Here is a 23120-nt window from a genome sequence, read left to right on the forward strand (position 1 = left end):
TCTTGTCATGCAGGGAGGGAGTTCTGTGTCTCTCACGGAGTTCCTCTCTCATCGCCTCCCCCTCCCATCTGCTCGCCTCTGTTCCCCCCTTTCTCCCTTTTCTTTTTCCCGCTTTGATTGAAGTAGGGGAATGGTAATTTTCATGCATCATCTGGGCCGGCAGGATGGGAGGACAAGTAGTAATTACCTTAAACAAACAAGGCCAAGATTGCTCAAGAAGCTACCTCTTTATTCAGGCTCGCTAAATAAGAAAACAGACTGAGAGCATAATGGTTCTAAAACACATTTTACAGGCTATTTTGTTCATTGTCTTGGATTCAGTTTTCCTGTTATATAAAGAGTCGACCATCAAAAAGTGTTTTTTCAATATGACCGAGATGCAAATAGACGCAACTGTAACACAGATGATCAAGTAACCCAATTCACGATGCAAGATTCAAAGAACTTTTTTTTTTTTTTACAGTAGGAAGACTGGATGCTGGTTTAAAAGGACATTGCAGTAAATATGTTACTATGGCATGAAAACATACACTCACTGTGTTTTGTTTGATTGGCGATCAGATGATTATGAAAAACTAAAACTCTCCACTGGTCCCAGTCTGGTCATATTTCTAATTCCCATTACTATTTAGCAGCTCAAAGAAGCAAAGAAAAGCAGCGCATTGCTAATTATTTAGCAAGATGTAACTGGCTATTGTCTGATATGTTAATATGGCTTGTGTATAGTATATGAGTCTATTTTAAAGTAAAAAACAATTACTGCTTGTCCTGTTAGGTGTTGAAGCCTAATTTCTTTCCTCAGAATAGTACAGGTCGGGTACAGGTGTTTTGGCCAGTTGGTTGTGAACAGCACAACTCAAACAAACCTCCATTCGGTATTAGTTGTGTAAGATAACACATATAAACAAAAGCATAATAAAAATATACATAATAAATATTGCTCCTGATTTATGTCCATACCTTCCTCACACACTCTAACCTGGACACTTATATTTATTACACACATTTACAGGTTCAGGAGCTAGTGTTTCTCACTTCAGTGACTTCTGTGTTGATGGTGTGCAGTGTTTTCTAATTGCTTTTAATTGTTTCTTTAACAGTGTTAATTGTTATGTTGTTTCATAACTGGTCCATATGTGTGGTGATGTCTACCGACCCTTTCTCCTTTGTTGACATTTGTTTTTTAATTTTTGTCTAAGGACCATGAGACTTATTGTCCGTTTTCACCCTTCCTGTCATGCTGCTTTGCCTAAATAAGAAACATATTGACAGAAACAATAGAAACAATTTACAGAAACAATTCATTGCTGTAATTAAAGGTGAAACAACAAATGCCTACCTCACTACAGCAGGACTTTGGAGTTTGTAAAGGTGAATATCTATATATATTGAGATCAATGGATAGACGGCAGTATAGATGTGTATATTAGCCCCACTGTAAAAACTTGCACTAAAATAAAAAGCTGTAAAATATTTACTCCATACTGTCAGTGTAGCATGCAGTGAGGATGGTGTTTCAGAGTGAGGAATAATGTGCTTAGTGTGGGAATGGAATGAAGCTCGGCATTGTCCCAACTCACACTTCCTGCTGTTTCGTCTGATTGTGTCGTCTTTGTCTTAGCCTGAAGCTCGCCTCCTCCTCTGGAGAGGCTAATGCAGACCTTTTTTTTCTTTCTGCAATCTCACTAAATGCCAAGTGTAACTGGTGCCCCTATTGCTCCTAATTAATGCGTGATTAAAGAGTGAAATAAGGGATTCTACCAGTGATTTGTTTTTTCAAGGAGTAAGAAATTAATCCCCTTTGGATCTTGCAGAATCATTTAAGGATTCTCCTTGTTCTGTTTATCAAATAAACCAAGTAATTAGAGACTTTAGATAAGTAGGCTAAATTGATGCCCGCCCTATGTCTTCCCAAGCTAGTGTTCGCTGATAGAAACAGCTGTGTTGCTCTGCTAATGTGCAGCATTATACTTGTCCAATAACAATGCCCTTTGTGTTTGGTAGGCGTGTAATTACACTGGGGAGCCTCCTTGACCTTGGTAAGCACATCTATCTCACTTGTGGATCAGTGTATTTCATTTCATAACTCACAAAGATACATCACAAGGGAGTTTACTGACATCCCCCTGAATGTAATTCAGAGTACAGACTACATTACTGGCAATGCTCGATTCTGTACTGTGCAATAGTGCATTTATCCAGGCTCTGGCTATTTAACGGCATAATCCTTAGCTAACTTATTGTAGCTCTACTGCATCTGGAGGGGCAGCAGAGTGATTTTTATTACCTTCACCTGGCTACCCAGAGGTGGTATCTTATCTGCCCACTTGGTTTTATGCAGTTTGGATTTGAAAAGTCTTCAAATGTTGGAAATTTGAATTTAGGCTGCTTTTTCAAGCAGGTACACACATGAGGTGACATCACTTTGCTTCCCTTATGGGAAAGTGTCGACCGTTTCTGGTGTTGCATCAGTGTTTCCAACATTGCACCCGCAGCAAGTGACCAGTCTCAGGCCACAGACAGACACTTTGAAGCTGAACAGGGCCAAGTTGTTTAAATGACTTCATCTTGTCCAGATGAAAGGAAAATTGTGAGCTTCCCACATCACAAACAAAGATTGAGGACACCTATTACATTGTCCTGCACTTTGCAACAGCTTGGCTTTTTACTTAAGTTAACTGACTCTTTTTTTTTTTTTTTAGACGGGGGGAAGACATATTTGCATGAATTAGTATTTTGTGAACGTGAAATGTGTTACTGATATAATTAGTTATAGTGTTGTATTTACTAAAGTTGTGAACTTTTACGTCAGCAGCTCAAGCTAATTAGCTTACCATCCAGTGTGCTGCTATAGTTTTCTTGCTGTTCTTAAAATTTATTTATTTTTATTTTTTATATTTTTTTGTCCTTTCGGCTTATCCCGTGAGTTCAGGGTCGCCACAGCGGATCATTGTCCGCATGTTGATTTGGCAAAGTTTTTTTTTAAGCCGGATGCCCTTCCTGACGCAACCCTCCCCAATTTCTTAATTGCTTTATATATATATGTATATATATATATACATATATATATATAGAGAGAGAGATAGATAGATATAGATATATATGTATAAGTTTCCACACCCATTACTTGTTCATTGATTTTTGCTGCTCTTTATGGCAGGACTAGCACTGAGCCGTACTCTAGTTAGATCAGGAATAATGGTATGGATTAGGTGATGTAGGGGCACACCAGTTCTTCTGACCATGGTAGCAATTTCAAGTCACCATTTCAAAGTTATGTGCTTAATTCCTGCTTCCCCCCTCCCTGTCTCGCTTTGCATTATAACACAGCTGCAGGAAGAGTGACAAACACTGTTAATCTCTTGTTTGCTGGCAGTCCATTACAAAGGGGTAAAGCAGGATTTTTCTCTAGCGCTGTAAACACTCAAAATTCAGCATTGTCCATTACCTCTTAAACACAGCTGATAACAAGCATCATTAATTAAACTGTGAGAGTAAGTGGGGTTACATAAATTGAAATTAATAATTGGGCGCAAACAGAAATAGAATGCATGTTTCCGAATTGTTTCCTCGCAAACTTCCAAATGTAGCTATGTAGATTAAGGAGGTTTGGCTCCTGTTTTGCTTGTGATGTTTCCACCAATCCTAGGGATAGGTTTAGTCATGGAGTGCTCTTTTAATTTGTTTGCCACATTCTCACATTTTCTCAGAAAAAATGATCAAGTAGGCATTTAATTACTTTAAGAAAATAAATCACTTCCCGTAGCTGTTGTTATGCTGCCAAGTCTATTGCTAAGCTGCAAAGAACATGAAACATTTTACCACTTGTATTTGAAATACCCACTGTCGAGTCAATTTGGGGCAGACAATGGTCGGAAATGTTGACTTCAGTTTAACTAAAATGGCAAACCAGAGAATCATACATCTGAATATTTCATTTATAGAATCATCACAGGATTCTCATAGACACTCAATGTGCGTACAATGATTATTGTTGGTCATTACATCATATCTAATTACATCAGAACAGCTGGATTCATGTATAGAATCACCAAACATCACTCATAGGTGCAAACATCTGGGCCATAATTCAAATAAAAACTAACATGTTGTGTTTAGAGTGTTGATATTACAATAAACACCAGTGAACCTTTAGAGGACTTCACCGTGCCCGACCGAAGGCACAGCAGCTTGTTGATTTGTTGTCACAGAGAATCAAGTCAAGACATGCCCATATACATCTGGTAGTAGACAAACAGGAAGCGTACCTCCAAAATGTTTTAAAATTGAATAAAGTTTATACAGTTGAGGTGAGAATTTAATCACAGCAAATAACGATAACCCACAATGTTCATGTAATTTGAGCACAGATTTTACAGGTGAACATTGGCGGCGACTCCCAAGAGTGACTGCTGGCACTGCAGGTGAGTCACATTACTTTCATGTATAAATAACAGCCACACTGGTCCATAATTTCACCACTGGGAAAACACCAACCCACCTGATGAAGACTGATAATCAAAATCGGACAGGAATTTCCCAAACTCCCAAAAGGTGACACCAAATCCCCTGCGTGCCAAATTGAGCAATGGGTTGGAAAACATCTGCCAAAAGCCACAGTTGAAATCCATATGGCTGGGAGTTAATTGGCGCGCGCAGGCCCGGGCTTGACATGAGCATGGATACATAACAGCCTCTGTGTGGGATGACAGAGGTAGCGGGAGGTTTGAGCTCGAGCCTCAGTCCCCTATTGTAACATTTCACATTCACATCCTGGAGCTTATCTGACAGAGAGGAGAGATCTTTTGGCACTTCCTGCAAATAGCATGTTAAATGTCCCATTAATGCCAATGACCTCAGCCTAATCTATTGCTTATTTCCTTTATGAGGAGGAGATTTGCAGGCATTAGCTGCAGTGAATAATCAGAAAGGTATGAAGTAATTTGAAAGACTTGAAGTTTTTTATTTCCATGGCGGTTTCTGTTGTGCCATTTTATAATTTCCGTCAATAATGTGACATAAGAGTAAAGAAAGATCTCTGGTGAGGTTGGCTGGTTTGTTGAAGCCTCAGTAATAAAGAATCACTGTTTTTCCCTCTCGGTTACTTCCCACATGTTAGAGACTTGATTCATTAAGACAGTGGGTCCCTTGACGGAAATCTCAAGGGTCTTCAAACCATATAAGTGACTGGGTTAACAGACAAAAACTCTTGGAAAAAGAGAGAGGAAAAAACTCTGCGCTTCACTGGAACACAAGACTACACTGACATCATGTGCTTGTTTTATTGTTTTTCACGTCTATTCACATTAATTCACAAGAAAGGAAATGAGTCCTCCCCATCAACAAATTGCCATCAGTGCTCCACCCCTGCCAGCCATGGGAATCTGAGTCAGAATCAGCGTACAAATAAATGACACGCTCCTGGGAAATCACGGCAACAAGCAGATACATGTTAAAACTCAGGAGAGGTTTCTAATTTGAGCTGGAGAGAGCTTCCCAAAATCCAGATGTGGTGGAAGCACAGACGGGGCTCAGGCCTTTCTCACCAGTAATGAAGCAATTAGACAGACAATTATGAACACCTGTGACACTGATTGGCACCATGCGGCTCTGTCTCGTTCCACGGTGCTAAAGACGCCTGAATGTTGCTAAAGTTAACCTCTAACAAGGCCTGTAATGATGACGAGGGCCAAAACACACCACACTTATACACACACACACAAGCGCACACACATAAACATATATATTCACAGCAGGTTCGCATTAGGAAGATGGGCTCATCCCATACAGACAGTTGCGTCATGTATTATTGAAACCACCCTTGTATAAACACAACTCCAACAAATTGGAGTCTCAATTTTTCTGATTCATTAAGGTTAATGCAGTTTTAATTAGTGCTTGATTTGAAGCCTATTAAACGCAATTTATAAGTCCTTTTCAGGGACCTGCAATATGACGTTGCATGGGATTAATAAGATAAAAGGCACAAGTTGGAACTGTAGACCCTCCTGGGCTAATGCATAGACTCGGGGATTCCTCTCTTTTCACTGTAACAGCTTGTTTATTTGCACAACTGCTTTCAGGCACATTAAAACAATCTAATGAATAGAGAGATTTGTCTTCAGGGATTGCATCACCCATTGGATAAGCAAATGAAATGGTGGTTATGGCCTGATTAAAAGGATGCTCAGGAAATAGGTTGAAACAGCTGAGGGCTCTATAATTGTAAACCATATAATGGGACTTGTGATGGCTTTTTACCTATCTGAGACCTCATTCCTGAAGTTCCTGTTCATTTGCTTTAAATCAAGCTCTGAGGTATTGTCAAGAGCAGGACTGATGGTTACTTCAAATGCTGTGAGAGGTGTATTAATCTGAATGTTCAATACATGAATAAAATAATAAAATCACTGCAATGGTATTCAGTAAAGACCATATATTGAAATGTCTTTAGATTGAGAAAGTTGCCATTTTTAAAAATGGAATATGGGAATGAATTGAGAATGTATTGTCCTGAACAATATTACCATACATTGAAAAGGGCCAATTCATGAAACGATATATTATTTACTGTACTAACAGACAAATGATGTTATTATGATTCCCTCTCATAAAAGTTATTAACCCCTGTAGTATGTTACAACGGAAAGCCTACTGTCTTTATGTGGCAACAAAATATAGTGAATAATGATGCTTAACATGTTACAAAAATCTAAAAATAGTTATAATGAAAACATAATTTAATTTATAGCTGTGTGTAATTTGTAAACAGTCTTGCATAATATATGAATTTATAAAGTGGTTATATCTAAAAAATAGACATAAATTGTTAATGTAGAAAAAAAAAATCTCTTTTTCTTTTCCTTTCGGCTGTTCCTTTTCAGGGGTCGCCACAGCAAATCATGTGCCTCCATCTAACCCTGTCCTCTGCATCCTCTTCTCTCAGACCAACTAACTTCATGTCCTCTCTCACTACATCCATAAGTCTCCACTTTGGTTTTCCTCTAGACCTCCTGCCTGGCAGCTCCAACCTCAGCATCCTTCTACCGATATATTCACAGTTTCTCCTCTGAACATGTCCAAACCACCTCAATCTGGCCTCTCTGACTTTATCTCTAAAACATCTAACTGGATCTGTCTCTCTGATGTCCTCATTCCTGATCCTGTCCATCTTCGTCACTCCCAAAGAGAACCTCAACATCTTAAGCTCTGCTACCTCCAGCTCTGCCTCCTGTCTTTTCTTCAGTGCCACTGTCTCTAAGCCGAACAACATCGCTGGTCTCACCACTGTCCTGACCTTTCCTTTCATTTTTCCTTATACTCTTTTATCACTCAACAAACTGGACGCTTTTCTCCACCTGATCCAACCTGCTTGCGCATTCGTCTTCACCTCTTTTCCACACTCTCCGTTGCTCTGGACCGTTGACCCTAAGTACTTAAAGTCCTGCACCCTCTTCACCTCTGCTCCCTGTAACCTCACCGTTCCACCTCGGTCCCTCTCATTCACACATATGTATTCTGTCTCGCTGCGGCTAAGCTTCATTCCTCTGCTTTCCAGAGCAGACCTCCACTTCTCTCGTCAGCTTTATCCCTCTGTAGTTGCCACAGCTCTGCACATCTCCCTTGTTGTTAAAAATCAGTTCACTTCTCCTCCATTCCTCGGGCATCCTCTCACTCTCCAAGATCTTATTAAACAAACTAGTCAAAACTCTACTGCCACCTAAACACTTATAAATATCCACAGGTATGTAATTTGGATAAACTGTCTTTCTACCTTTCATCCTCTTCTTCCCCCTCACTTCACTCTTACTAATCTTTGATTATCATTTCTGTATTATTTATCATTTAATTTAGCTTTTTATTTCCTTTATTTACTCACAAAGATATAGTACAATGTATTTTTATTAATACAATGCATACACAATTAATTACAAAGTTAACAAAAAAGCAGCTCCTTGAAAAATAAAATACCAGTCACAAGAGGCTTACTTGGACACAGGGTTTATTTTTTAATGTTACCTGATTGTCTCTTAAATGTTGACGCTGGAAAATGCAGTTTACAAAGATGCCTTAAACATGGCAGATCAAAACAGTCTGATTGTCCATTCAACAACAACATCTTTAGTTCAGCTGGGCCACATGGGTGTTTTGAAAGCATCTTTCTTTGCTCCCATACAATGTACAACATCAAAACCAGACAAACAGTTATTAGCCCCCGCAGCTTTGGTATGAGTGATAGTGAGCGGGCTTTTGAAATGGTATCAGTGCAGTGGAGATGGCTGAAAATTACAGGAAGAGAGAGTGGAGCTGAGCTGCTGACAGCAGGAGTCACAATACATTAGCAGATCCTCCAAATGGCTGCTCTTTATGCATGACATTCCCGCTGTACTGAGTTGAATTGTTAGCACACATTGTTTGACAATGTGACGGCTACATTTTTTCCCCTCTGTGCGCAGGAAAATTGTGCTCCAACAAGGTTATGAGACAGGTGGAACTCCTGTGCTTGGCTCACAGGTTGTGGTTGAGAGCTCTCAGTTTTGCATGTTTGTAAATTGCCACCAGAAGCGAATAAAATGGTCCCATCTGTAAACTCCAGCTCCACAGGCCCACTTCAGAGACCTGAGATCAATTTTGCTGCATTTATTCTCTGAGAGAGGCACACAATGGGAGTTCGCTGAAGATCAGTTTTCAATTGGATAATAGGGTTGTGAAAAGAGGGGATCTAGAGGGCATTGCTTTCACACATTCTTATGGCTTCATATCTTTGTAACACAAACCGTGCAGTTCTTCAGTCTCAACACCTCCATATATAAGCCTTCTCCCTAAATCTAATTCAATTTGCACCTACAGGACATTGCATCCCATAGTGCTATACTGTCTGACCGTACTGAAGCTCTTCTTAAGGAGAGATTCAAACATATAATCAAATTGAATCAAATTATGTCTCTGTTTTCTTTTAATTTTATAGTCATTTGCAAAGCCTCTATTAGTTTTCAGTTAAAACAAAAGTTTCTATTTTCCTATCTATCTATCTATCTATCTATCTATCTATCTATCTATCTATCTATCTATCTATCCATCTATCCATCTATCCATCTATCTATCTATCTATCTATCTATCCATCCATCCATCTATCTATGTATGACTGTATAGAGCAGCCATTTGTGTTCTGTGAGAAGCAGCTGACACTGTCCTCCCTAACCCACTGCAGCCACTAGATGGGGTATGATAACCACAGAGAGGCTCCCCCTGTGGGATTCCTCCAGCCCTGGTGGGTGCTGCTGCAGGGAGAGGTGATGAGAGGAAACTGTCTGCCAACTTTACCACAGATCCCTATCAGCCACTTGTTTGTTTTAACTTTTTCTTTCTAATTGAAATAGTTCTAATGTAATGGTATACCAGTGCAATATTACTAAATAAGTATGTATTACACATGGATAGCAATTAAAGTCTGCCATAAAAGACTCCACTGGCACTACTGCTTTTGTAGTTGTGTTGGATGTTATCAGTTTCCAGTAGCTGCAGATTTTAATCAGTATTAAAATGCTCATTAATTCAATTAACCTTATAGCTTTGCAGTTAAAAGCTCTAGATTCTGTTTATTAAAGAAATTATTTCTAAAATTTATGCAACTTGTTTTTTTATTTGAACATATGTATTTGAGTACAGGAAAACAGAGGTTAAATATTGGTACACTGTGTAAATCCAATTGTATTAAAAGAGAAAAATAACTCAGCTCAAAATAATGTGATTCTACTTGATTCAACTGTTTTATTTATTCAACCAGATAAAGGTTATACTTGGTCAGCTTGGCATGTTTCTGTTTGCATAGTGTAAAAGGCAGAAGCACAGTAGATATTCCAACTGACAAAAAGAAAACTAATAAAGGTCAGTGTGCAATTGAATTTAAAATGACAACTTTAATATAGTATAATTTGATTCACATTCAGTTCTCACATTTGAGACGAGGTACTTACAGTCAGTGTTATGTATTGCTGTGACTGTCACTTCTCTCTGCTTGGATCATGACCTGACTTGTGTGCAGTGAACTGTAAAGCAGGAAAATAAATATTGAATATGTACTTTGTTTTACTCTTTCAAATGTCATATCTGAGGATCTAAATATCTTTTTAAAAATGAAAACAATACCACATAAGTAATAATAGATTTTATTGTCATTGTCATGTCTATGTCAGTGGTGCACAAAGACTCTCAGGGGTCTCACAGGGGCTCACTGGGATCCACAAAGTAACAAGTACTTATTATTTTACTCAAATTAGTTTTAACCTATACAAGAAATTGTACCAATGACTGCTCTGATCAGATTCTTTTTCTCAGTTTCTTTTCACTAATTACAGTTAGACAAACTACATCTTGTGTCTCTACTTTGGGGTTTTATATAGTCAACATGCTTATAACTAACACAGTAATGATTTGGTTTTAAAAAGCTGCTGATAAAGAGTGAAATTTCGTCAATTGAATTTATCTCATTTCTAAACACAGCTGGACTGCTTGTGATCGTAAATTGAAACCATGACTGTTTTTATAAGGAGCGTTTCTCTCGGTTTTTCCACAAGCGCTTGTGATTGGTAGAAATCAGTCAAAATTCAGAACACGCACTGCACTTGTGCCTGCAGTTCTTGAGACAGTTGAACATTGTGGGCTACAAAAAAAAAAAGACCTCTCATAATTGCATTTCTCCTATGCTTGTGAAGACTACTTCCAAAAACTACTGCATTGTAGTGTGTGTGTGCGTGTATGTCTGTGTGTGTGTGTGTGTGACATACAGAGAGAGATATTTAAATAATATAAACAGCAAGTTGATTTCCGTGAGCTCTGTAAATAGTTTCAGACCAAAGTCTAATATCTCTTGCCAGTCACTGAGTTTATGGATGCAAAACCTTTGTAATAGCTCTCATATTCTAAAAATGTCTTTAAATCACCTTTTATGTCCTCTTAGAGACATAGCTTTGAACTGTACATATTCCTGAGCAGATAATTGTCTCACATTCCCTCAGTTTTATTGAGATGTTAGTGAAATTTTAAATAATTTGCTGTGGAGCCTACAGTAATAACTCAGTGGTAGTCATATTTTAATCATCTGGGTGAGGAAAATGTATTCTCTTTTATCTGCATTAATGCTTTAAATGGTTCACAGAGAGTTCATTCACACCAATGGCCAAAATAGATTTATTTTACTTGGGGCACCTATGTCAACAGTAGTTACAGGAATTACTCTGGATGCGATCCCATTATAGGATGTCAAATATTTTGAGGCCATTGGTAAATGGCAAAATGGTGTGGAGGACAACAACTGGATGGCAATTCTGCAATTCCTAGAGCAGAATAGAAAATATACAGCCTGTCTGCTCACCTTTGCAATCTCAGGGCTCACCCCGGCCGGCAATGTAATACTGAACAATGAATTTTAAATAAAGTCAAACATTTGCTTCATGCTCTTCTACAGTTTAAACAAGACATTTCTGATGGAGACGTGTGGATTTATTGTAAGTAAGAGATATAAGAGATAACTTAATCCCCAATTGGATTGTAAACCCCACCTTCACTTCACATGGCTCCACCCTGTCACACTGCTTTCTTGACCTTTTGTCTCATTTCTCAGCGGGTAATGAATGCTTTCAGACTATTTCAAACGAAAAGATCTTGCACATAGTCCTGAGCATTGGAATGTCATATCAGAAAATCACCCAATCAGCATGCTGGTGTTGAGAGCAAACACAGAGCGAGGCCATAGCATGCACAGAACAGCGGTGGACTGGGTCGTCTGGATGTCAATGTAATAGACTGGCTTATGATGTGTAAATAACACACCACTTAATGGTCCTCTCCCACACTGTCGGAGCATTTGGAATAACGTGGAGGGCAGCGTCTTCTCTTCATGGGATCTCATCATCTACTATTCATCCTGCCTCTTTCATTCACAGAATATTCGATCAGCAGCTAAGAGATATTGATGTGCTTATAGAAATATTACAAAATATTTAAAGGGTAGCCATTTGTTTATAATTTTTCGATGGTCGAATAGATGCTAAAAATGTTTAATTTTTATCTCCTCTGATTTTCTCAGATAAAATAGAAAATCCAAATCAAAAAACTAAATTAAAAAGTTACAGTAGGGAAAGCATTAATTTGTGTTTTACTGTACGTGTAACAAAGAAAACAATCCATTGTTTATAAAATATACATTTCAGGGTTAACATTTTATTAAAATAAAACATTTAAAGTAACAAAGAAGCGTAACTTTTTACAACTATGCTGCATTTTAAATTATTTCCTTTACATAAACCAGAATATTCAATTATGTACTTTTACATTTCTTTAGTGTGTTTTACGAAACATTTGTGTTGATGCTTAAAATTGCCTGTTTCCATTTTTAACATATTTTTATTATAAATGTTCTTTGACAACTGCAAAAACTTAAAAGTAAATTTATTATCTCACTTTTGTTTGCCTTTTTACAGGTTTACCAGTATAAATACACTTATTAAATGCAGACTCCCTGAGTATAAACATTAAAATGCAGCATTTGCTAAACATCATAATTAATTCTTCAAGATGAATGTGCATGCTATGTATGGCAGACACATTTAATAATATTTACAAAGCAAATATGCCCTAGAGACATAATATGATACATACGGTAATGTTTTTGTGAATTACTAATTACAATACAGTTTTTAAAATGTGTTTGATGTTGGGCAAACCTACAATGGTAAAAAACACTGGGATGTTTATTAGAATAGTCTTGAAATTACAAAAATAAGTAAATGACTCACTCTCACTGTGTATTTGCTTTATTTGTTTTGACATTAATACAATGCAGTGCTTTCTGTGTTAATTTCACACTCAGCAGTGTGCAAATCTGACAAAGGTTTTTGTTGTTAAAAGTTGGAGGACAGCATCTTCAGTACTACAATAAACGATGTATGACTACTGTTGAAATCATCCACCCACACACACACAGTGCTGCAGAATCAATACACACAGTCTTGAGTCATTTGTTTTAAGCTGTAGTCTCTTGGATAACAACTTTGATGATGACAAGTCATTCACACCTGCTGATGACACACGTCAGCCATCATTACTGTCCCTTCCATTACAGACTTGCTGTAAATGTGATACTCTGCCCTGAAGTAATAAATAGATGTGACCTCAGTGAACCTATCACTCAAGAGCTGTCTTTGATTTGGTCACTATTTCCGTCAGGCCCAGGAGACAATAGCAGTTCCCACGTGCACTGACCTTGGAGTCTCTTTAGAGCTCTTTCCGAAACCTGCTGCTCAAGGTTGCATCCAATCTGTCTGTTGTTTTTCTACATTAGCAAACCTCAGCCCTGCTTCACCCTGGAGCTCCTCTTGAAAACTAACACCTAAGTGTTAGGGCTTTGGTGAGAGGTGGCGTGGGAGTGCGGGTTGAGGTGGGTCAGATAGGGTGATCAAAAACAAAGCAGAAGGATAAAAAATATAATTTTACCTCCCCTATAATCCCGGGCTTCCAAGAATGACCTTTGATCTTGCAGCATGTGTGGTATGCTGAGCCGCCTGCTCTGGCTGCATGCTGCTCTGATCCTGGGAAGCAATCACCGAGCGCACTGCTATCAGAAAGGCTGCTGGGGAAACACTCTAAGCTCGAGTCTGGAGGTGAGCGTTGAGCAAAAAGAAAATGTGCAGGGATGGAAAAAATAACTAAGTGCAGCCAACCACATAGAAAGCCTGATGGGCCCGAGTGCTGCATGATAAAGGTAGAGTGGATACTATATCTACAACACAGCCTGCTGAGGACAGCTGTGATTCAACACCACACAAAAATTGAACAATCTTAAATGGTGAATAGAACACACTAATATTTCACACATTATTTAATTTTAAAACTACTTGTACAAGGCAAAATTACATTCAAAATGTCGTACTTATTCGCAGTTTTTGACGAGGAAAATTTAAATTTGTAGTTGTTGTTAAACTAACTTTAAAATATGCTTTATTAAATTATCACATAATCAAAACAAAGGTAAATCTCCTAAATATTTTATATGTTTGCAAAGGTGTCTAAGGGAATCTGTAATCAATTCTTAACAAGCTCCATCTAAAGGCCTTCGGCATGGTGAATTCCCAGCATGTGCGTTTATTTGATTGTTTAAGAGTGATTTCCGGAAACCAAGTTTCGGACGGGCAGGAGCTGCCTTGTAACAATTATGGGGTTAAATGGCATTTGGCCACACAAGAGGGCATTTGCCTGCTGGCAGCCCCTTCCTGCTCTGTGTCAGCAGGTCAGAGGTCACAGACTTTTCAGGAAAAGTTCATTTCTCAAGCACCCTGAAACAGGTGGAGGCCCGGACAGCCCTGTTTAGTTAAACAGCTCGGGGAAAATGGAAAAGATTAAACCAACATATATGCTTGGTGTATCGGCAGTGGCTCAGTTGGTACAGCGGCCGCCTACCAACCATAGGGTCAGAGGCTTGGGCCCCGCTCTTCCCGACCACACGTTGAAGTGTCTCTGGGCGAAATACTGAATCCCCGACAGCCCATCCCCATCCCCAGCCGTACAGTGCCGGCCCCTCCCCAGAAATTGGGGAGGCATCCGGCGTAAAAACTGTGCCAAACTCACACGATAAGCCGAAAGGACATAAAATACATTAAAAATGTTAATTAAAACATATAAACGCTTGGTGTATCAGGAGCAATGTGTCTGACACAGCAATAATTAGCATCTTCTCACAATCCTGAGATCTCAGAATTTGTCAGTCTTTTTACGAGAAATGCATTTATCTGCATTTATCTGCATTTATACTTGACAGAAACTGATTCAATGAGGGGAAATCACTGTACGTAGCAGTGTAAAGAGAAGTGTGGAGTAAGATCTCCTTTAATACAGAATAACACATGATTTTGTTACAGCATATATAAATTATCAAGCAACGGGAAATACAATGGATTTAAATTAAAAAAGGCGCAAAAGTAACTTGGCTGACCTCGACCCCTCAACGCTCTTACTATTTGGATTGGTTAAATCGCAGGGACCTAGGGTTGAACCCATCAGCAAAGGCTTAAGTGTTTGGATTAGGGATCTAAAAAGCATTTGGAGTTACTGAATCCAACCTGCAGGACCGGGTTAGATGCAAGCAGTGGTGTTTGGCCTGTGCCATAATCAAAAAGGGGGCGCCAGGACCTTAGCACACCTGCAGGAAGGGCCCACAGCAAAGAAAAAGGTCCTGGCAAAAGGGGCCAGTGAGACAGCAAGGCTTTTTTCACTGCTGCAGAGTGACAACAGCTGGGGTGGTGTACGGTGGTGTGGCCCAAGGGCAAGGTCAGCCTGGTGGTGGAGGGCGGGGCGGGGGTGGGGGGTGTTGTTTTCTCTAGTGGATTGTTTTCACTCCACTAGTGAAAACAGCAACCACGGAGATGCTGAATGTGCCAGCTGTGGTTGTGGATTTCCAGTCCACCGCCTGACCCCATATTAACACTACAAAGGGAAGCTAGATCGCTAATGACCAGTGGCCTCTGGCCTCACCTGAGCTCCTCCCATACAGCAGCAGACCTCTGGGCATACCGGGAGTTCATGTAAGGAGATTTTAATACATTGGGTTTGTATTTAGAAATCAGATGTACAGTACATTACTTTTTTGCAGGAATATTCTAATGAATGTTTGGATTGACAGTTTTCTGAACATTTTAAAAACTTCTTGAAGACTTTAATCAAGAAACTACTATCACTAGTTTTAATTCCAATACTGCAACAAATTCTACAAATACAAATAATTCAATATTTAATATGATTACAATTTCTGGGAGAGGTTGGTGTGTGGTTGCAGCACACAGAGGCTCATCCTGAATCCATCCATGAAAGCGTCAGGATTCACATGTCCTCGGGCCTAATTGGTCTGGACAGTTAACATCAAAGAAGTTGGGCTTTATATGTAATCTGTTCGCTCCTCTGCCACATTCTCATGCCGGTGCTATTTTATATGTTCAAACGTTGTAATGAAGGTCATTCTCCATCAATTCACTTTGATCTAAAATGACAAAAATTTAGCATTTTAATAAAAAATTTCTTCATTGCTTTCACCGCTCAGTTTGCTGTCGTCTCACACACTCTTTCCTTCACTTTTTCATTTTCTCTCCCTCGTTCTTCCCAGCCACTATTTGTCTCTCTCACAGCGTGTGACAACAACTCACACAGCTTATATAAGGTAAATGAAACGATTTTGAGGAAAGGGATAATGAAAACATATTGTGAGTCTCATAATGCAGCCTCTGACATGCTCTAACACTTGCAACAGATATATAATTATACTATGAGAAACTGCCCTGCTTTATAATGATTAGCTACTTTTATGGGTACTACAGAGTCAATTATGTGTAAAGAATAAAACATCTTTCATGATAATAAAATTCACCTCTGTGGAAATTCCCTTCAAAGCAGACTGAAGATTATCATTTAGCCTCTTAAACTTGGGTGATGTTTGTTGACTTTGTTTATTGCCACGCCAGTATAAATCAGTGAAGAATGACTGTAATAGTCTCTTGGAATTTTTTCATAAATAACAGGTTTGCTTCGAGATGAAAGTTGCGCATCGTGGCATGCTTGGGCACTGTCGGCTGCAGCTGTGTGTTTCTCAGTCTCTTATAATGAGAAATCAACTGTCTGCAGATCAGCTGCTGAAATGCTGTAACGAGCCATGAGCGCTAATACTTGAGGATCAGTTGCACTGGATGAGGCGGCTTTATCCAGTTATTAGGGTAATGTAATAGAGTCTCCTAATCCAAACCCACCAAACCCTTCCACCGTAGGGGGCACAATAGTGAGGCAACACGTTATTCCAGCACAAAGCTGACTTCCCTGCTAATATAGCAGGACACTGAGGCTCATGGCCTGTTCAAACAAGTCCTTCACAGTATCTTCCATAAAATGATTTTCTCCCTACTTTCTCGCTCCCCCTTTTCCCTGCTAACTCTCTCCGTTCAACAAACGCTCTGCTGGCAAGGCATATTCTACGCTCCTTAATGCCAAATTAAACCCCAACTCTTTTATTTTAAATGAGAAAAGGCAAAAGAGAGTGCTGACAATCTTGATTAGGCCAAAGAGAAGGAGGGGAAAGAAGAGGGCCAAAAATTAAATGGTATTAAAAAATATAGAACATTACATTAATGCTTTTCGGCACAATTGGTGCTAATTGGCAGATAATCCAGAAGCTCTGGGCTGCCTAATGCCGGCTTGAGTATAGGAACAAGCCGGGCCTCTTGTCCTCTCCCACCACAGAGTTCTACAAGCCATGGTATGGGGTCAGAGCACTGGAGGGGGAGGGATTAGCAATGGCATTGTTGGCTCTTTCCATTGGAACATGACCTTGACAAGAGTTTGGTTCACTCCCCCCTTCTTCCCAATATTCCAGCAATATAAACTTTAATAGGAGCATAATGAGCAGTTTTAGAACGCCAAGAGAAACACGTGAAACACAGAGACACCCTGAATCAAACCTTCCAACACCTCTGAATGTGAACCCACTTGGGAAAGGCCTCTCGGAATAAACTTTACACTATATATATATATATATATATATATATATATATATATATATATATATATATGCAACCCCAAACAGCAAATAGCTTCTCAAATTAGGATTATGTACAAATCAGAGAAGAGTAACAGGGAAGATATAATATATGCATACACACATGCATTAAGCTTATTAAAAAAACTAATTTTATCAAAATGGAATGAAAACATTCCTGGATGCTGCAAGTATTAGAGCAACACTTTTAATAACACTTTGTGCTCAGAAACAGCTGTTCCATCTACAACAATAAAGTTAAACTGTGCCAAAACAAGAGTGGTGATCCAAAGTGCTGTGGGAAAGCCAGTAAATGTTATGTGTTTTGAAAATGGTCCTGATAATCTTTATCCTAATCCCTTAATTGGGAGTCAATGTGGTCTCCAGTGAACATACAAAGCCTTTGGCTGGAGGGAACTTGGTACAGAAAGAAGCCCTTAAAGGGGACCATCTACACCTGGGCGCTGAGTGTGCTTTTCACTACTGTGAGGAGGCTTTCAAGCAAGCCCTTGGCTGTGAAAGTTCCCATGTTAAAAGCACTACCTATTAAGGTACATCCGAAAGAGATGTATTTCCGCAGTGTTTGAAGATTTTGCATTTGCATGAAAAAAGGGCCTCGACCAAAACTGTAACTTGTGAACTGATCAAAAGCCAGAGGCCGCTCTCAAGTTGAATGGCTTTCCCCCTTTGACACGAAAGAGGCTCTCTTGAGGCGCCTTTGCGGCGGTGGCCTTGGAGGTTAGGAAAATGTAGCCTCTCAGACCATACGGGACTATTCTCTGGAGTCTGGACAACACTTAAATCTGCAGCAATAGAAAAGAGCCTGTTTGCTGCTGTGGATCAGTGCTTCAATGGGCCTCACTAACATTCCATAAGAGGGTTTTTTACTCTTTCCATGGACGGTCTTTCATGTCGAGTGTGTGTGTGTGTGTGTGTGTGTGTGTCTGTGTGTGTGTGTGTGTGCATGTGTGTATACGTGTTTACATATACATATCTTTGCATGCTTACTGCAGTGTTGTTTTTAGCATGCTAATATTATTTTAAAATTATAATAAATTACATAGCAAACACCAAATTTAAAATGTAATCAACACTAAACACATCATTCCCAATTTGAAAGCTAGAAGTTTACAAATGCTTGGGTTGGGAAAAAAAATCATAGTCAAACCTCATAGTAAGAGTTGTGAAACATAAGATGGATAGTCTTGCAAAGAAAAATAAATGTCCTAATAGGGGTCTTGCAGGTCACACATACACACATCTTCAGCTGAATGTATATTGGCACAATCCTCTCTCACAAACGTCTTCAAAGTGGAAAGTAGAGCGATAAGAAGCTAGTGCATTTGTTATTCTTTCCAGGTCTATTGAATGTGTTTTGACTAGATGCTTTATTTGGGAGAGGAGCTGCTGCGTTCTTAGAAGGCAGGGAGAGGGCTTCAAACTAGAAAATGTGTCTGAGCAGCGAATACACTGCTTCAGATTGATGGGTGAGTGAAGCTTAGCTATTGGCAGGCCAATCCAGCCATAAGGCAGAGAGTCTTCCCACTCCCCTCCCAATCCTCTCCCTTTCTGTGAATCAGCTGGTTTCACTTAAAGAACATGTAGAGAAGAGGGGTCATGGGGTCATAGCATGACCTCATCAAATTAGCCCCAGCCGAGTGAGGTGTTTAGCACGAGTTAAAACAAGTAATCTGAAGGGCATTAAATGCAAATGGGATGACCATATGCCCACTTCAAACATGGACAGCTCCCATCCAGCCAGGCTCCCCCCTCTTGCCCTCTCACATATACACAGCAGAACCATTCACATGTCCCACAGAGTGGGGTGTGTGTATGTGTGTGTGTGTGTGTGTGTGTGTGTGTGTGGGGGGGGGGGGGGCTGTTAATATGACAATGGGTTTCTGTCATGCCGACCAGGTGCAAAACATTTCAACTGCTGGCGAGGTTTGATGCTGTTTGTTATCTGTTAAAAGAACATATGCAAAAAAAAAAAAAGGCTGCTACTTAATTACTATTTGCCTTTGAGAATAGATAATTCTTTCACATATGCATTATGTGTATCCATATAACTTTTCATCCTGACCTTAAACATGGAATATAGAAATAAAGGGGATGATGCTTACAAAGGTTATCCAGCAGTTCAGGGAGGAGAGTAGAAAAAAGAGGGAAAAACGGTGCGGTAATACTTCTGCTGTGGTTCATAAACGCTACACCATGTGCCCCTGTTAGTTGAAGCAAGGTCCTGGTCAGGCTGCGAACATTATGGGCGAAGACTGATTTTGCCCCCTCAGGCGGTGACCTGGCTGGGAACATGTGGCAGCTCAAATGTGCTAATAAGCACCTGTGGAGAAGAGGGGAGAGGGAGAAGAAAACCCCTGCCGGGCTCTACAGCCATGCCACCTGCACAGACCTCCACTGTGCCTCTGACTCACTGATGGGCTGGGAAACCAGACGGACACAACTACCACTCAAACACAGCGGTGGAAAACTGGAAAAGTTAGCAAATAGTCTCCAGTGGCGATAAATTCAATCTCTTTAGTGCTTGCATGTTGCTGCATGCATTTTGCGCCATCGATTGCTTGTCCAGTCAATTTTGACGTGTGGGCAGTACTATATCTTCACCTTTTTAACTTCGAATTTAGATTTTTAATAGTTGATATTTTCTTTGTTTGGCTGTCACTGTTCATGCTAATAAGTTCTTTATTTGTGTTGTTTTTGCAAGAAGTGTAAAATGCATCCTCTACAGAATTGCAAATGTCACTGTAGCAAAAGTCATAAGAGTTTAAATGGATCAGCCACTAATTGATTTAAATAGTTGCTACATTTTTTACTCAAAAATACCATCTGTTGACAGCTGTGGTGAAAGGACTGTAGCTTGTACTGTAAGCATACAAATTGAGTTTACAAAACTCGCAATGACACAAAATAACACTTGTGAAATGTGTCATGTGTAGCACATTCAACTCTGTGGAGACTTGTATAAAAGTCCCACTTGTTCCTAGTTGATAGAGTGTGTGTGCAGCGCAGATTTTCAGCCTTCATCTCATTAAAAACGGCGCACAGCTGCTGACGAGGAATGCGAGAGCAAAAAGAAGACATTGTGGGAGAGTGCTCTCCTGTCAATCAAAACAAGTCTTATTAAACTTGTTTAAGCTGTGAAAGCATTTTGAAGAAAAGAAACAAAGCTCATCATGTGTTCTTCATGACCACCTATTTACCATTGACAACGTTCCCAACCAGAAGATGTTTACTTTAAATTTAGGTGTATTAGATGTTTTTTTAATAACAAAAGAGAAATGTAGTACATCGGTAACCTAACCAATATGAAGATTTGTATCCTTCCATTCTTGAAAGCTGATAGATATAAATGCACACAAACACTCTGTACTAGTTTGAGCTCGTCCCTAACAATGAGTATAAATGAGATCTTCACATGCTCTGTCTCATGTCGGTAATGTATCTTAGCAGCATATGTTTATATGTGCAAGAAACAGGCAAATACCTATATGTTGACTTATAGGTGTCTCCAGTTTATGAATCTTGCTCGTTCTCCCATCTGAGTGCTCTGTAAACCACATTAAAAACCTATCACTGTTGCAAAATATGAAACTCTGTAATCTTAAGAAATCTGGTTTGAGCCATGAGTGATGTACTTATGCATTTTTCATCGACCAAATGTAGAGATCTAATCAGCTTCCAGTGATTTATGGGATTTCATATTTTACACATCTGGATTTCATTTATAAGAATATTTAAGACACCACTTTACTACACTCTGCATAGTTTATTGACAATCAGACTGCATCAGCGCAAATATCCTCCTCTTTATGGTTCAGAAGCCAGACGTAACAAAGGCTCTTTACTTACTCCATGTGGAGATAGTGTGTCCAGGCACTAGTGAGGAGGCAAAGATCACAGATGTACATAAAGCAATAACTTTACAATAATTCTGCGCTAACACATTGAAACTGACTCTCAGCTCTTGAGGTAATCTATACAAGCAAATGAAAAATATTTATATCAAATAGTAGGAAAACATTATATACATTTATCCTCAAACTGTAACTCAAAATGTCACTTCAAATAAACGTTGCCAAGTCTTCCTATTCTTAAAGTTAGTCAGAATTTATTAAAAAAGAAATTCCAATTTGAATTTTAATTGGACAACAGAGCACTTAAAAGTGAAGTTGATATTAATTTCTTCTCTGGTGAAGGATGTTTGAGGAAATTAGCCTGTGTCAGCATATGAGTTATCAACCATGCGCATTGTAAAATACTACGCATGCGAGCTGATGTTTCTCTGCTCTTAACTTCCACAGTTCAAGTTGGAAGCACTACAAAAATACACACACACACTCACACACACACAGACACACACTCACAGACACACACACCCACACACACACTCACACACTCACACACATCTTTACTGGAATTAATTCAAATCATCAGCAAATTACATAGTTTGTTCCTAATTATTAAGTTCTTCCTTGGGATTTTTTAAAAACAATTATAAACTTAACAAATTGACGAATAATTTATAGTCATTCCAACCTCCTTCATTTTTCATAGTATTGCTGACTTTGTCAAACTTAAATTAGTCTTGCTGCTTTACGTAAAACTGTGCTGCATTCTGCACCTAAGAGATATTGATGCAATTAACTGCATGAACAAACTTTTACCTTTTAATAAACTCAATGAAAAATAATTCTGATATTAATTGTGTGTAAGTGTAAAAATATCGGTACAAACACTCATCACACTGGTTCCTCGTTATTTAACTTTACAAAGAGTGGGACTTTTTCCAAGATGGTGTTAATTTTAGGAAATTTACTAGAAATAAAGAAAAAATTGCACAGAGAATGCATAAATAAATAAATATCAACATGAAGGATCATGCTGTAGTCAACTAAAAGAATAGTTGTGCCATGCTAAGAACAAGCTTTAAATTTTTATTTTTGTGTCATTATAGTTTGTTATGAAAGTGCTTTAACACATTTTACAAAAGTGCCAAAACCTCAGGTGAGAACTGATGATATTTTTCCCCTCACAAATTATGAAGCATTTAATGTTGACCTTACACTAATTGAGAAGTTTACATTCTAAGCAACCACTAATAAGAGCCTTTTCCTTCCAAAATAATCTCGGCCGAGCCAGAATTTAATAAAATTTCTCCAAGTCTTTCATTAACCAAACAAAGGACAGACTTCTCTAGTTTACATGATGTAGATACATTTCTGACAACCACTGAGTTTATACTGTGGACTGTATTTGCAGTTGGCTTTAAATGAAAATAAGCCCCATGCATCTCAAAGCCCTCCCCTAAGACTCTGAGGGGCTTTTGCCCCTTCAAGGAGCAGAAGTCTTTGATAGTGACTACGTGTTTTAGACTAGGGTTCCCCCCCTAAACTTTAATAAATAGCTTCAAACGTTAGGGATCCTGATCAGTGCTTTGAGCAAAGAAAGCATTACAAGAGCATGAGATCAACCCCTGGATTATTCTGCCCAGCACTGAAAAGCAGCCCTCTCCAGCTCTTGGCCCGGGTA

This window comes from Channa argus, chromosome 1 (assembly GCF_033026475.1).
Source record: "Channa argus isolate prfri chromosome 1, Channa argus male v1.0, whole genome shotgun sequence".
Lineage (NCBI taxonomy): Eukaryota > Metazoa > Chordata > Actinopteri > Anabantiformes > Channidae > Channa > Channa argus.